We start from the raw sequence: 12,589 nt of genomic DNA on the forward strand, positions 1-12,589 counted from the left end.
ACAGAGGGGGTGTGGTGACTCTGTTGTTCAATCCCTTGCGAGGGGTGGCATAGAATCAGAAGATCTAGAACCATTGTAGATAGAACTAAGAAATTGTAAGGGTAAAAAGTCTCTAATGGACGTTATCTACAGGTCCCCAAACAGTAGCCTGGAGATAGGGTGCAAGTTGCATCAGGAGTTAAAATTGGCATGTAACAAAGGCAACGCTACAGAGATTATGGGAGATTTCAACATGCAGGTAGACTGGGAAAATCAGGTTGGTCGGGACCTCAAGCAAATGAGTTTGTAGAGCTCCTCCGAGATGGATTCTTGGAGCAGCTTGTAATAGAGCCTGCCAGGGAGAAGGTAATTCTGGATTTAGTGTTGTGTAATGAACCGGATTTGATAAGGGAACTCAAGGTAAAGGAACCATTAGACGGTAGTGCCCATAATATGATGTTTGTATCTGAAGTTTGAGATGGAGAAGGTAAAATCGGAAGTGTCAGTATTGCAGTTGAACAAAGGTAACTATGAAGGCATGAAAGAGGCGGTGGTCAAAGTTGATTGGAAGGGGACTCTAGCAGGGATGACGGTGGGACAGCAAACGTAGATATTTCTGGGAATAATCTAGAAGTGTAGGATCAGTTTATTCCAAATAATATGAAAGTTTCTAAGGGGACTTTTAAAGATAAACAAAAGGTAACTAAAAAGGCAATACGGGGAGAAAAGATGAAGTACGAAGGTAAGCTAGCCAAGAATATAAAGGAGGATAGTAAAGCTTATTTAGGTATGTGAAGAGGAAAAAAGTAGTTAAGACAAACGTGGGTTCCTTGAAGACAGAAACAGGTAAATTTATTATGGGGAACAAGGAAATGGCAGACGAGTTGAACAGGTACTTTTGTTCTGTCTTCACAAAGGAAGACACAAACAATCTCCCAGATGCACTAGGGGACAGAGAACCTAGGGTGACGGAGGAACTGAAGGAAATTTACATTTGGCAGGAAATGGTGATGGGTAGACTGATGGGACTGAAGGCTGATAAATCCCCAGGGCCCGATGGTCTGCATCCCAGGGTACTTATGGAAGTGGCTCTATAAATCGTGGATGCAGGGTGATTATTTCCGATGTTCTATCGATTCTGGATACGTTCCTGTGGATTGGAGGGTAGCTAATGTTATCCCACGTTTTAAGAAAGGAGTGAGAGAGAAAGCAGGGAATTGTAGACCAATTAGCCTGACATCAGTGGTGGGGAAGATGCTAAATTCAATTATTAAACATTTAATAGCAGCGCATTTGTATAGCAGTAACATGATCGGTCCAAGTAAGCATGGATTTACGAAGGGGAAATCATACTTGACAAATCTTCTGGAATTTTTTGAGGATATAACAAGTCTAATGGAGAAGAGAGAGCCTGTGAATGTAGTGTGCCTGGCCTTTCAGCAAACCTTTGATAAGGTCCCACACAGGAGATTAGTGGGCAAAATTAGAGCACATGGTAATGGGGGTAGGGTATTGACATGGATAGAAAATTGGTTGGCAGACAGGAAACAAATGGTAGGGATTAACGGGTCCCTTTCAGAATGGCAGGCAGTGACTGCAAGGCTCAGTGCTGGGATCACAGCTATTTATAATATACATTAATGATTTAGATGAAGGAATTAAAAGTAGCATTCGCAAATTTGCGGATGACACAAAGTTGAGTGGCAGTGTGAACTGTAAAGAGGATGCTATGAGGATGCAGGGTGACTTGGATATTTTAAAGGCGGAAATTGACAGATTCTTGATTAATAAGTGGTGTCGCGGGTTATAGAGAGAAGGCAGGAGAATGGGGTTGGGAAGAAACGATAGATCAGCCATGATTGAATGGAATAGATGTGATGGGCCGAATGGCCCAATTCTGCTCCTATCACTTATGAACTTATGAACTGAGATATTGTGAAACCGGGGAGCCAAAACGAATTATTGTCGACAGTGTGAGACGAGTCTTGTGTGGGAAATGTCCAAGGAGCAGACCATTGAACCTTGACAAGGAGCAAGAAAGGATTCAGAAACAGACGGGTTACAGAGAATGCATAGACGTTGTGGTGAGCGGGACCAGGCTGCATTTGTAGTGTCCGGGAAATAGAAGAAATTACACACAAACCGATCAAATATTACCATTGTAAATTACAAAGTTAGGTTTACATTATTATTTACACGATGTAACAATGTGTGTGAACGGATATCTAAGCCCATTTTTTAACTCCTCTCTGAATTTACTCTGGGTTAAAGCATAAATACACGTGTTAGTACATGAACTGAGAAGTCTCAACATGTATCCACACTGTTGGGCAATATAGATTGGATTACTAAGACTTCTGTCTGTATAACTGAAGTTTACAACCGGCCAGTTTAAAGAATGTACAACGTTAGTAACCCACATCAGTATAAAATTGGCAGATAAAGCAAAGAGTAAGACGATGGATTTCCTCCTGTTCTCCGCCTCTGGGTCAGCGCGGTTCTCTCCCTTGCTGTTGGCGCGGAGTCCTTTGCGGAGGCGATTGGATGTGACAATGTTCCTGACAGTCAGAGCGTTAAACACCAGGATCAGTGCGATCGGAAACAGCGGAGTTAGAAAACTGTCAACCCACTCGTACACGGCCCAAAAGAGCGATGTGTAATAATCTCGGCATGCGACACAAAACCACGGGACACCGTCAATAACAACTCCGGGCACAGACACAAAGTACCATGGAATGGATCGCAAGCAGGCAACGGCGCTCACTGCTCCCAATACCACAGCTGCATTTTTCTCCGTGCAGTATCTCGGTTTGAGCTTCTGGCAGCAAATGGCCACATATCGATCAAAGGTGAATGCGACTGTGAACCAGACAGAACAGTCCAGGGCTGCTTGACACAAGGACAGCTTCATTGAACAGACGGGAGTGATGAACAAGAAACTAACTGGGAAAAAGAAGTGGTTCATTCTCGTCAATATCACGCTAAGGATGACGAGCAACAAGTCAGCCACGGACATGGCCACCAGGTAACAGGTGATGCATCGAGAGAGACCGCACTTCCCTCGTCTTAGGATCACAATCGTCACGACGTTAACTGAAAGGAAATGAATTAAAAACAACAATTTACTTCCACAAATAATAGTAGAAACATGTTAAGAAGGAACATGGCAGATGGAAGCAGGGAAAGACACGCGGCCCTACTAGCGGCTCCTGCGATCACGGCTGTTCATTCACTCCAGCCCCTGTTCCAACCTGCTCCCCGCGCTCCCTTCAATCCCATTGGCACCGAGAAACATCAGACGAATGATCCCTAGTAAAGTGTCCTATGTGTGGACCTGTCCAAATGCCTCAAATGTTGTTATTATTTGTGGAATTATCTGCACAGAAGGCAGTGGAGGCCAATTCACGATGTTTTCAAGAGAAAGTTAGATGTAGCTCTTCCAAAATTTACTTCCACAAATGATAGTAGAAACATTTTATGAAACATGGTAGATGGAAGATGAAAGACACGCGGCCCTATTGCGACTCCATGCGATCACGGCTGTTCATAATAATAATAATAATAATAATAATAATAATAATAATAATAATAATAATAATAATAATAATAATAATAATAATAATAATAATAATAATAATAATAATAATAATAATAATAAAAATAATAATAATAATAAAAATATTGTATTTTATTGTCATTGCACATAAGTGCAACGAGATTTGGTATGCAGCTTCTATCCGATGTCATAACTTAAACAACTTAAATAAAAATTGGATTTAGATACCCGAGAACATGGTTTATAAAAAGAACAGTAATCATCATCATCATTCTTTATTGTCATCTTGCAAAGCAACAATTGTACATTGCAAAATCAGAAGACGTTTCCCAGGGAATACCGGAGGATCGCACATAAAAACTTAAATATTTCACGCATAAATAAAAACGATTAAAACATTTTTATTTTTAAACAAAAACAATCCAGTTCCTGATAAAAAAAACTGTACGAATAGTTAATAAAGTGCAGGTAAAAAAAAGCAACATTAAAATACTTGTAAAAAAAACAGTCATAAAATGTCCAGGGCAGCTGATTTAAGTGGCCTGAGCCAGTGCCAGAGTTATTACTCAGCGCAATAAATTGTCAGTGCAAAAGCAGCAGAATCAGGTGGAGTGCCTGTTTAGCAGCCTCACAGCCTGTGGAAGGAAGCTGTTTAGCTGTCTGGTTGTCCGGGCTTTGATGCTGCGGTATCTCTTTCCTGATGGCAGGAGATCTAGATGTGTGTGCAGTGGGTGCAGTCTGTCCTTTGCTATGCTCAGTGCTTTTTTCAGGCAGCGGATCTGGAACAGTTCTAGTACCGAGGGTAGCGAGACGCCAATGACCCTCTCTGCTCCCCTCACTACCCTCTGCAGACTTCCTGTCTGGGCAGTTACAGTTGGAGTACCACGTGTTCATGCAGTACGTGAGTACAGACTCCACCGTGCCCCTGTAAAAAGTCCTGAGGATGTTGGTGGGCAGTGAGACAGTCAAAATAGTCTACTCCAGTACATGCACACCAGTCCCTGTTCCAACCTGCTCCCCGCGCTCCCTTCAATCCCCTTGGCAACGAGAAACATCAGACGCATGATCCCTCTGAACCTGTCCTATCTGTGGACCTGTCCAAATTGCTGAAATGTTGTTATTCTTTGTGGAATTCTCAGCCACAGAAGGCAGTGGAGGCCAATTCACTTCATGTTTCCAAGAGAAAGTTAGATGTAGCTCTTAGGTATAACGGACTCAAGGGATTATGGGGAGCAATCAGGAACAGGGTACTGATTTTGGATGATCAGCCATGATCATATTGAATGGCGGTGCTGGCTCGAAGGCACCGAATGGCCTACTCCTGCACCTATTTTCTATGTTTCTATGTTAGATTCGTAGAATCATACGGCCCGGAAACTGGTCGTTCAGCCCACCTATGAGTATAGCAGTTGGGAGGCCATGTTAACGTTATACTGGGCATTGGCGCTGCCGCATTTATGATATTGCGTTCATTATAGAGAGGGGTTCAGCAGGCTAGAACTTTATTTTTTGGCGCGCAGGGGGGGGGGGGGGGGTGATAAGATCATGAGAGGAATAAATCGGGTAAATGCACAGTAGATTACCCAGAATAAGGGAATCGAGGTCAGGGTGCACGGGCCCAAGTGAGAGGGGAAAGATAGGATGCGATCCTGAGCGGTAACTTTATCATACAAGGATAGGTATACGGGACGAGAGGAGGTAGTTGAGGCAGGTACTGTCATAACGTTTAAAGAAACATTTGGACAGATACATGGATAGGAAAGGTTTCGAGGGATATGGGCTAAACGCGAGCAAGTGGGACCAGTGTATATGAGTCATTGACTTTATGCCTGTACTCACTCCGACGGCACAGAGTCGCAGAACACCAGAGAACCGGGTTCTATCCTAACATCGAGTGTTGGCCGTGTGGAATTTGCATGTTCTCCCTGTGACCGCGTGGGTTTCCTCCGGGTGCTCCGTTTTGCTCCCACTGCCCAAAGACGTGAGGGGTTGCACGGTTTTTGTAGTGTCCCCACCATCCGGGCCATGCCCTCTTCTCACTGCTCCTACTGGGCAAGACTTGCAGAATCCAAATGTCCTAATCCTCCAGGTCCATGAATAGTTTCTTAGCTACAACTGTCATTTTATTGAACCGACCAGAGCGACCGTAATCCCACCCGGCAAATCAACATTACGGACCACCCTTCACACGACCATGGACTCGCTTTCTAATTGTGTTCTGCAATTATCTCTTGTTTCTGCAGTATTTTTTCATTTCGCTGTCTTATCTAATTTATGTTTTTTTAGGGTTGATATTTGGTATACTATCATGTGTAACGCAGGTCAGTGGTAAAACCTTAGCATTAATTTCCAGGGGGCTTGTATATAAAACAGAGATGTAATGTTTAGGCGCGGGACGGCGCTGGTCATGCCACATTTGGAATATTGTGAGCAATTGTGGGCACCATATACAATATGAGGAAGGATGTGCTGACTCTGGAGAAAGTCCAGAGGAGGTTTACAAGAATTATCACAGGAATGAGTGGGCTAACATAAGGTGAACATTTGACGATACTGGACCCGTATTCGCTAGAGTCCAGAAGAATGGGGTGTGGGGGGGGGGGGGGGGGTGGAGGATGTTTCCATTAGCGGGAGAGTCTAAGACGAAAGGACATAGCCCCAGAATTAAACGCGTTCCATTGGGAAGGAGATGAAGAATTTATTTCGGAAGAGGATGGTGAATCTGTGGAATTATTTGCCTTAGAAGGCTGTGGAGGCGGTCAATGGATATGTTTACGGCTGAGACAGATATAATCTTGATTAGTATGAGTGTCATGGTTTATGAGGGGTTTGGAGGGAGAGAAAGATCAGCCCTGATTGAAGGCAGATTAGACTTGATGGGACGAATGATCTAATTATGCTCCTGTAACTTAAGACCTTACGACCAGTCACCGTATTTTATAAGTACAATCAAGCCATACACAAGCACAACGCAAGTACAGAGCGATAAATACCAGACTGCAGAACATAGCGTAACACTGTTAGTGCATTACAGTTACATAGGAGCATTTTGTGAGTTTTCGGAGTGGCAACGTTTAAGAAACGTTTGGACAGATACGTGAATAGGATCGGGTTAGAGGAATATTGTCTAAACGCAGGCAGGTAGCACCAGTGCAGACGTGGCATGTTAGTCGGCGTGGGCAAGTTGGGGAGGGGCCTGTTTCCACGCTGTATGACTCTATAACTCGATCCTTGACGTTCATGGTGATTTCCATACTCGCGGTACTTTCCCTAATTTATCATGCTAATCGGATGCTCAGAGTACTATAACAGATAGATCAAATACAATTTCCCTCACTTAGTTATGTTGGATCTGCTCATTCCCAATGCTCCCAATGTTCTGTGATTACGTCTTTCATTGCAGATTCCCACATATTCCCGCCTCCGAACTCATGCCAACGGATTGTTTTTACCCGTTCTGTCTTTGTTCTTCTTAGATAATGGGGTTAAAGTTTCAACCCAAGCATCATAAATATCGTTACCTCTCTCTCCGCAACCAGCTCGTTCTAAAGGCAGGGACGCAGTTAATCATTTATTAAATTTCGACCTCACCGTGCACTGGTGATTTCGTAAACCTCCATATGGTCACCTGAGAGCTAATGCTTTTTTTCCCCAATTCCAGCTGAACCCTTGGCGCTCTAGTAGTTCTTACAGTTTCTGCGTTTTATTCGATAAAAACAAAACCAGGTTCAGGAATAGCTACTTCCCCACAGCCATCAGGCTATTAAACATGGCTCGGACAAAACTCTGATTATTAACAACCCATTATCTGTTATTTGCACTTTATCAGTTTATTTATTCATGTGTCTGTATATTTATATTATGGTATATGGACACACTGATCTGTTTTGTAGTAAATGCCTACTCTGCTCTGGTGTGCTGAAGCAAAGCAAGAATTTCATTGTCCTATCAGGGACACATGACAATAAACTCACTTGAACTTGGACTTGAACTTGAAGTTTAATTCTTCTCCTATTTCCCTATTTTCTGTCATAGATCCTGGACTCTACGACCCACGCTTCCCCTCGCATGTCATCCATTTTATGTGTCATTGACAGCTCTTACAGTCTGTTTTGGATATCAGTCTACTCTCTTATTCTTTTTCACTTCTTTGTCTCTTTGCTGCCCTTGCTGAGGCGAATTCTAAAGAATTCGCAGTCCGCAGGTAAGTGGCAATCTGGCAAATTTATTACACTGTTCTTAAACGTTAAATCTCAGTATCACACAGAAGATAGAAACAAAATGATGGAGTAACTCGGCGTGACAGGCTACATCTCTGGAGAGAAGGAATAGGTGACGTTTCCGGTTGCGATCCTTCTTCAGACTCACCTACACACTCAGAGTAACACAACACGGAAACTAGACATTCAGCCCAACTTGCCCATGGGGACAAAATTCTCCACCAGCCTGCGTTTGACCCATATCCTCTGAACCTTTCCTATTCGTGTACCTGTCCAAATATCTTTTAAACGTTGTAGATTTACTTTCTTCTTTCACTTCCTCTGGCAGCTCGTTCATTTGCTTATCACCCTCCGTATGGAAACAACGTCTTCAGGTGTCATGTAAATCCTTCCTCTCCCACCTTAATCCAAATGCCCTCCAGCTTTAGACAACTATGGGGAAAAGATTGTGACCATGCATCAAATCAATGCCCGTCATATTGTAAACCTTCAAAATATCATCCATTAACCCGCCTCTCTCGAAAGTAAACAGTCCCAGACGATACAGTCTTACCATGTATCTGAAGACGGCCAGTCACGGCAAAGATCTTGAGAACCTTTCCTGTGCCCATTCCTACTTACTCACATCCATCTTTTAACATCAGTAAGCAATGGTGTACCGCAGGGATTGGTGTTGGGACCTTTGTTTTTTTTTTTTATCATATACGAAACTAAATTGGACGAGAACGTATGTGATCTGATGTTGATCTGTTGACAGCACGATGGATGGTGGAGTAGCAGAGAATAAGGAGAGGTGCCTAGATGTACAGAAAGACTTATATCAACTGGACAGTTGGTTGGACAACTATATTTAATCGAATCGATAATTGAATTTAATCGCGACAATTGTGAGATGATGCACATTGGGTTGTCTAATATTGGCCGGACATAGACAACCATATAGACATCGGATGCGTTGACATACACAGGGATCCTGCATTGCAGGTTTACAGTACACTGAACATGGCAACACAAGTGGATAGGACAGTGAAGAAGACATTTAGCTTGCTTGCTTCACAGGCAGAGATACTGCGAAAGAACTGAGGCAACGTGTTGCAGCGGTAAAAGGCATCGATTAGGGCCGCACTTGCAATACTGAATACACTTCTGGTCACAACGCTATAGAAATGATATGGTAGCGGTAGAAAGAGTCAAGAGAAGATTCGCCAGGATAATGGACAACAGTTAATAGACAATAGGTGCAGGAGTAGGCCATTCGGCCCTTCAAGCCAGCACCGCCATTCAATATGATCATGGCTGATCATCCACAATCAGTACCACCTTCCTGCCTTCTCCCCATATCCCCTGACTCTGCTATCTTTAAGAGACCTATCTAGCTCTCTCTTAAAAGTATCCAGACAACCGGCCTTCACAGCCTTCTGAGGCAGAGAATTCCACACTCACAACTCTCTGTGTGAAAATGTGTCTCCTCATCTCCGTTCTAAATGGGTTATCCCTTATTCTTAAACTGTGGACCCTGGTTCTGGACTCCCCAAACATCGGGAACATGTTTCCTGCCTCTAGCGTGTCCAACCCCTTAATAATCTTATATGTTTCAATAAGATCCTCTGTCATCCTTCTAAACTCCAGAGTGTACAAGCCCAGCCGGTCCATTCTCACAGCATATGACAGTCCCGCCATCCCGGGAATTAACCTTGTGAACCGACGCTGCACTCGCTCCATAGTACAATACTCCAGGTGTGGTTTTACTACGGCCATGTACAACTGCAGAAGGACCTCTTTGTTCCTATACTCAACTCATCTTGATACGAAGGCCAGCATGCCATTCCTTTCTTCACTGCCTGATGTACCTGCATGGTTATTTTCATTGACTAATGAACACAACCCTCAGATCTGATTGTAGTTCCCCTTTTCCCAACTTGACACCATTTAGATAATAATCTGCCTTCCTGTTTTAGCTACTAAAGCTACTTCACATGTATCCACATTAAACTGCATCTGTCATGCATTTGCCCACTCACCCAGCGTGTCCACGTCACCCTGCATTCTCATAGCATCCTCCTCACAGTTCACACTGCCACCCAGCGTTGTGTCATCTGCAAATGTGCAAATGTAATCCCTTCGTCTAACTCATTAATATATGTTGTCAATAGCTGCGGTCCCAGCACCGAGCCTTGCGGTGCCCCACTAGTCACTGCCAGCCATTTTGAAAGGGATTTGTTCCATTCTGAAAGGTGCCCGATGCATGGAATGGGGGGTTTTAATTAACAGAAAGGATTGGATGGGCTTAGGTTCCTTACACTGGAGCCCAGATCGGACAGCGAATTATAAAATTACGAGATGCATAAACATCATAGATAATAGATAATCATGATTTCTATCAAGAGGATAGGAGAGATGGTATGGATTGAAGGGGAAAGAGAGATATGTAACGACGACCTCAGGGGAAATATTTCACACCAAGCGCATCTCCAAATACGTGGAACTTGGAATCAGCACTCCCCTTTGCAACTAACCATATATAACCATATAACAATTACAGCACGGAAACAGGCCATCTCGACCCTTCTAGTCCGTGCCGAACACGTATTCTCCCCTAGTCCCATATACCTGCGCTCAGACCATAACCCTCCATTCCTTTCCCGTCCATATAACTATCCAATTTATTTTTAAATGATAAAAACGAACCTGCCTCCACCACCTTCACTGGAAGCTCATTCCACACAGCCACCACTCTCTGAGTAAAGATGTTCCCCCTCATGTTACCCCTAAACTTCTGTCCCTTAATTCTCAAGTCATGTCCCCTTGTTTGAAACTTCCCTACTCTCAGTGGGAACAGCTTATCCACGTCAACTCTGTCTATCCCTCTCATCATTTTAAAGACCTCTATCAAGTCCCCTCTTAACCTTCTGCGCTCCAAAGAATAAAGCCCTAACTTGTTCAACCTCTCTCTGTAACTTAGTTGCTGAAACCCAGGCAACATTCTAGTAAATCTCCTCTGTACTCTCTATTTTGTTGACATCCTTCCTATAATTAGGCGATCAAAATTGTGCCCCATACTCCAGAATTGGCCTCACCAATGCCTTGTACAATTTTAACATTACATCCCAACTTCTATACTCAATGCTCTGATTTATAAAGGCCAGCACACCAAAAGCTTTCATTACCACCCTATCTACGTGAGATTCCACGTTCGGGGAACTGTGCACAGTTATTCCCAGATCCCTCTGTTCACCTGCATTCTTCAATTCCCTACCATTTACCATGTACGTCCTATTTTGATATGTCCTGCCAAGATGTAGCACCTCACACTTATCAGCGTTAAACTCCATCTGCCATCGTTCAGCCCACTCTTCCAACTGGCATAAATCTCTCTGCAGTCTTTGAAAATCTACTTCATTATCCACAACCCCACCTATTTTAGCATCATCTGCATACTTACTAATCCAATTTTCCACACCATCATCCAGATCATTGATGTACATGACAAACAACAGTGGACCCAACACAGATCCCTGTGGCACCCCACTAGTCACTGGCCTCCAACCTGACAAACAACCATCCACCATTACTCTCTGGCATCTCCCATTCAGCCACTGTTGAATCCATCTTGCTACTCCACCATTAATACCCAACCATTGAACCTTCTTAACCAACCTTCCATGAGGAACCTTGTCAAGGGCCTTACTGAAGTCCATATATACAACATCCACTGCTTTACCCTCATCAATTTCCCGAGTAACCTCTTCAAAAAATTCAAGAAGATTAGTCAAACATGACCTTCCAGGCACAAATCCATGTTGACTGTTCCTAATCAGACCCTGTTTATCCAGATGCTTATATATATTATCTCTAAGTATCCTTTCCATTAATTTGCCCACCACTGACGTCAAACTAACAGGTCTATAATTGCTAGGTTTACTCTTAGACCCCTTTTTAAACAATGGAACAACATGCGCAGTACGCCAATCCTCCGGCACTATTCCCGTTTCTAATGACATTTGAAATATTTTTGTCATAGCCCCTGCTATTTCTACACTAACTTCCCTCAATGCCCTAGGGAATATCCTGTCCGGACCTGGAGACTTATCCACTTTTATATTTCTTAAAAGTGTCAGTACTTCTTCTTCTTTGAATCTCATAGTTTCCATAGCTACTCTACTTGTTTCCCTTACCTCACATAATTCAATATCCTTCTCCTTGGTGAATACCGAAGAAAATAAATTGTTCAATATCTCCCCCATCTCTTTTGGCTCTGCAGATAGCTGTCCGCTCTGACTCTCTAATGGACCAATTTTATCCCTCGTTATCCTTTTGCTATTAATATAGCTGTAGAAACCCTTTGGGTTTACTTTCACCTTACTTGCCAAAGCAACCTCATAACTTCTTTTAGCTTTTCTAATTTATTTCTTAAGATTCTTTTTACATTCTTTATACTCCTCAGGCACCTCATTTACTCCATGCTGCCCATAATTATTGTAGATCTCCCTCTTTTTCCGAACCAAGTGTCCAATTTCTCTTGAAAACCATGGCTCTTTCCGATTTTTACTATTTCCTTTCAACCGAACAGGGACATAAAGATTCTGTACTCTTAAAATTTCACCTTTAAATGTACACCATTTCTCTTCCACATCTTTCCCATAAAACAAAACGTCCCAATTTACTCCTTTTAAATCCTTTCGCATCTCCTCAAAGTTAGCCTTTCTCCAATCAAAAATCTCAACCCTAGGTCCAGTTCTGACCCTCTCCATAATTATATTGAAACTAATGGTATTGTGATCACTGGTCCCGAACTGTTCCCCAACGCATACCTCTGCCACCTGACCCGTCTCAT

The sequence above is a fragment of the Amblyraja radiata genome, chromosome 5, assembly GCF_010909765.2.
Source record: "Amblyraja radiata isolate CabotCenter1 chromosome 5, sAmbRad1.1.pri, whole genome shotgun sequence".
In the NCBI taxonomy this organism is placed as follows: domain Eukaryota; kingdom Metazoa; phylum Chordata; class Chondrichthyes; order Rajiformes; family Rajidae; genus Amblyraja; species Amblyraja radiata.